The sequence below is a fragment of the Cryptomeria japonica genome, chromosome 8, assembly GCF_030272615.1.
Source record: "Cryptomeria japonica chromosome 8, Sugi_1.0, whole genome shotgun sequence".
Lineage (NCBI taxonomy): Eukaryota > Viridiplantae > Streptophyta > Pinopsida > Cupressales > Cupressaceae > Cryptomeria > Cryptomeria japonica.
Window position 1 is genome coordinate 412,708,448 of NC_081412.1, and position 5,139 is coordinate 412,713,586.

The following is a 5,139-nucleotide window of genomic DNA, read 5'->3' on the forward strand; positions in this document are numbered from 1 at the left end:
GATAATAACATCCACAACACATAACACCAACATTTGTATGTGGAAACCCTGTAAGGGGAAAAACCACGGTGGGAAACCTTACCCACAATCAGATGATACTACTGCAGATAGTATGTGTATACAAATGGGGTCTGCACATGCAGAAAGGCCAAGCACCTAGAGCTCACTGCTCAAACACAAATAGGACTCACACTGACTACAATTGGATGGTTAAATCCAATAATGATGTACTGCTCAAAATAGCATCTTCATATGCTGGATTCAGTACCGGTGTAGTTCTAATTGCCTTCACAAAAACCTTCCTTCAACCTTCAAATGATGTCTGCGTATATAGCTCTTCTTATTCTCACATATACCTTGTTACAATCCTTCTCACATTCGCATATCGATCTTACTAATAAGATCTTACATATATACCATAAGCTAAGACCAATTTTAGTAGGTCGGCTCTAAAAGATATTACAATAAAAAAAACAATATCCGATGCATGATGTCGGCTCAATGCATTTACAATAACAACAAAATCATCTCCATAGCGTGCCATGCTGATCTGGAATAGATAAGCCTGTTGGTGCTTATCCTGGACCTATTTGCCGGTAACAACAAATATGCAAACTCGAATATACCAATGAATAAATCTTCAAGACAAAGTGTCCAAACGATGTCTTCGACATAACCAAGTATCTTCCATGTCATTCCAAGTGCGAGTGAACAATATATCCTGCTAGTGTACCAGATACCGATGACTGTGCATAAGTCACTTGCTTGCCGGTGAACATTGCCAATTCTCCAAGTGCCAGAGTTGATAAGTTGTTAATAGGTGTTGACATCAATGACAAAACCATATCAACATATCCAAAATACCAACACTCAAATCATAAAAAGGGAACATAATTAAGATAATAATCATATTATCAATATGCCGCCTTATTGTAATTATATCATAACATAATTTCACTAGTTACACATTTCATATATGAATAGTTTAAAACATTCAAAGTTGCATCATTATAGTCTTGTAAGACCACAAGTCAATGATATCAATGCATTTTTATAATTATTATTATGAAATCAATACTAGGAATGGGCATACTTATAGAAAATCTACAAGAAATACTGAGAAATATCAATTCAAAATATCAAGAGTATCAAAATCATCAAGCTACTGGATCTTTTTGCTAAAAAGGCAAAATAACAAGGTGATGATATGATCTCTAAGGTTACCAAAAATAATCAAGACCACAAAATAATAATAATAATAAGAATAAGAATAATAATACAATAAAAACCGAGCGTGTTCAAGTTAATGATAAACATGAGAAGCATAAGGGGTTGAATTAGTACCTTTTTAAAACACGAGATTATCCTTGCGTATATATAATCTTGAATTGAAAACTCTAGATTACAATAGTGTAAATATAAATATAGGAGTTTTCTAGAATTCCTAAGATTATTAAATGCTTCTATAAAATTAACAAAATATGAAAATTCCAACCTAACAATGATAACTTAATACCCATGCAAAATGATAATTCAAGTTTATGAAAATGACAATGAATTAACAACTTAACAATTTGAATAGTAACAATATTAATATTCCTAATTTAATTCACTATTTATGGTCACTTCTTTAGTTTGACAAGAATCTAGAGTTTCTCATTGACTTGAATAAGTATCTTATCAGTTTTTTATGCATAACTTTGATTGACTCTACAAGACCGAACTGACCATTTCTCTTTTACCTGTGATCATTCTAAGAAAACAAGATACTAAGTTTAGTTAGGCAACACGATAAAAGATATTGATATAAGATATCATGCATTCAAGATTATAGTAATTTGATTTCCTTCTAACTTGAATAATCTATGCAATAATAGATAAGTCTAATGTGAGTGACATCCAGTGTAAAAAGATTCTACATTATACATTATACCTAGACAAATCAATACCGACAAATGAGTGACATTATTGCATCCAAGCAAATCATATGTTTTACACCATATAAAACTTAGCAAAATAATAATAATAAAATTTGCATATGATGTCCAAAACATTTATTTTGAGAGAAAGTTGAAGTTGTTTCTTGTGAAGAGATTAGCAGTTCCATTGCATGAGTATTAAATAAAATAACAAGACTAAGTTCTAACAGCAAAATCCCACTCCATCACCACAAAGTCCGATGGTGCAATAGACTAAGTTATCGAGACAATCAATATTGTTCCTGCACAACATATTTGTAGAATCTTGACCCCTGCTAAAATTGGAGCTGTCGACATAGAGTTCATTTCCTCTCCATGAAATCAATAAAACAAATAATTAGAAATTGTAATAATCTTAGAAATAAATTTCATTGAGATGTGATAATAAACACATACTCAAAGATTCTCAACAACTCTAATAGTTTTTCCAAAAGACATACGTAAAAAACCAAAAGTAATTGCAAACTTCACACTATATTGTTAGAGAAATAATTTTTTTATTCCTTTCCCACACCACTAAATAAATGCACCTTGCATCCCCTAGACCAATTTCTTCAACTTTGCATAGATCTAGTGTGTCTATGGATGTAATATGTCTCCTACACAAAGCACATAACCTTTTATGACTTTGAATCCAACTACATTCTAGAACCTTTTTATTTCCTTACCATTTGCTCACACCACCTTTCTACATAGATGTTTGAGAGAAGAACGTAAGTCACACCTCTTTTAGGATCCAAATTAAAATGTAGTGTCGTTGTAAATACTTGAAGCTTATATTCATATGTAATCAAGAAAACGGCCAGCCTTAAACATCACACACTAAGCCACTTACGTGGGGACACGTCTATTCTGACTCCAAAACGAGAGTACGGATTGACTAACACACGTGTTAATCGTGCGTTTTACATCGTCAATTTTGCAGTTAACGATTGCGATTGACTAACCTATCGCTAACACGCTGTACGAAAGATCTGTTTTAGAGCCAGAATAGACACAACCCTCACATGATAGATGCGTGGGCCCATTCTTGTCGCCAACGTCCGTTTCCGTTCAAATTGAAAGTCACTGCCGTTAATTTCAAACTACAATTGTTCCCGCTTGAAAGCCCAGTGGATAACGTAAACCGTGACGTTGCAAGGTATCTGAAGCAGAACAGAAGCACAAATGTTTGGTGCAATAGCTCTGGGTATGGACACCCATCGAAGCATAATGGAAGGGAGATCTGTCATATATTACAGTCGAAAATGCTCTGGTAGACATGTATATAGAATGTGGAAGCACATAAACTATTTGACTGTATGCCTCAAAGAAATTTGTCTCATGGAATGTTACAATTGCAAGATTCGTATAAAATGCATTTGTTGAAAAGGATTTAGACATTTTCAACCAATTGCACAGATTTAAACACAGACTTTGCATCCTCCCAACCTGTGTCGAATGAGAGTTTTGTATGATTACATTTCCTCAAATGTGCATTAACCTCAATAAAAAATTGGTCAAATAGATTTTTGATTTATGATTTTTAAATCAAATATTACAATCCTCGATTATCCATAGTTTTTGCAAAAATATTGATATTTTAGAAAGCAAATAAAGGCAATAAATGAAAGATAAAACTCTAAATCATTTTTCTTATATTCAATAGGTTTGAAATACATCAAAATATGTTACATGAATAACATAAAAAACATCAATTCTATCAAATTTTCATAATCCATTATAATAAGGAAACAGTTTCTGACTTTTTAAGCGTTTCAATTATTGATGTCTGCTCATCCCCATTGGAGTTCTTGTTGTTCTTTATATATGTAAATATGAGTCTAGTTGTCATTCATAAAATTGCTTGTCAGTAAATCAACCAATTTCTTGTTTCATTTTCATTTCCCAACCAAACCCCATTTAGATTAAGAATTTGTTCTATGTAAGACATCTTAAGCAATCTAACTAGAAAGATAAATTTAAGCAACCATGAACTTCTCTATGTTTATTCTCGATGTATTCCCTTTGCTAAAAATTTCTCCCAATTTAAGGTTGGTACAAAAATTCCTACCATTAACATGAAGAACCTAAGGTGATTACTATTTCATACCATTAAAGAAACAAATGATGTAGAAATTAATTTGTATGTTAGGCCTTAATAAGAGACGTGCAATAATAATGATCCTATATTTATAGGAATTTTATTACAAAAAGAATATCATACCATGACAAGATGATCGATGTCACAAAAACATTTTTGTGAGAAGATAACCACACTCTATGAAAATCCAATTATGTTATTCAACAACAAAGTTGATATAATAAAAATCTCAAAGTATTTTTATATAAGAATGTTACCAAAATTCAAATTCCAAATTTATTTTTGCAGCATAACAATACCTAGAAGTAAATCATTCAACTCATATTGTACTCCATTGTGAAGAAATAATAAACAAGAAAAAACAATTAAAACCATACAAACCACAAATTTGTTTACTAAAACTAAATGTTAGGATTTTTCTTAGAAATAAATATAATAATTAATAAAATAGTGGAGCACTTTGAGGGGGGCTCTAATAATTAGAAAACAATATTATGAATTCAATAGTCATACATATGACAGTTTAAAAGAGCCTTTGTGTTCTTTATTTATTGGCATAACTATGTAGGGAAACATTCCTTCATCCTTACTAAGTTGGTCAAAGGAATTGACAAAAAATAATAAATTAATTTATATTAATGTTAAGCATGCCAAAAGTTATTATGCTTATTCTAACTGCACTAGGATAATAATTGGTATGCAATATATTTGTCTTGCTCCTTTTTAGGAAAAGTTGGGACCTATATTAGTAAATGCAAATTTATCTAAGTCTAATGCTTCCTTTATTAATAGAGCCCTATTTCCGCCACCACCTCTAACCAATTCAAGGATTCCTTCAATGGAACCCCTTATTGAAAAATGTTCTTGTTGTAGTATTTTTCCTTTTTTTTATTAGGATAAAACGGGTTTTGAAGGGGCCCCAAAACCCTTACAATCAGGGAACTATCATCAATTAATGGACTAGACTACCTGGCACTGAACAATAGGTTTTAGAAAGGACCTAAAACCTTGTGGACTTATGGGCATCTAGAACCCAAAACCCAAAGACTGCACAAGGCATAAACAATGATACAAAGA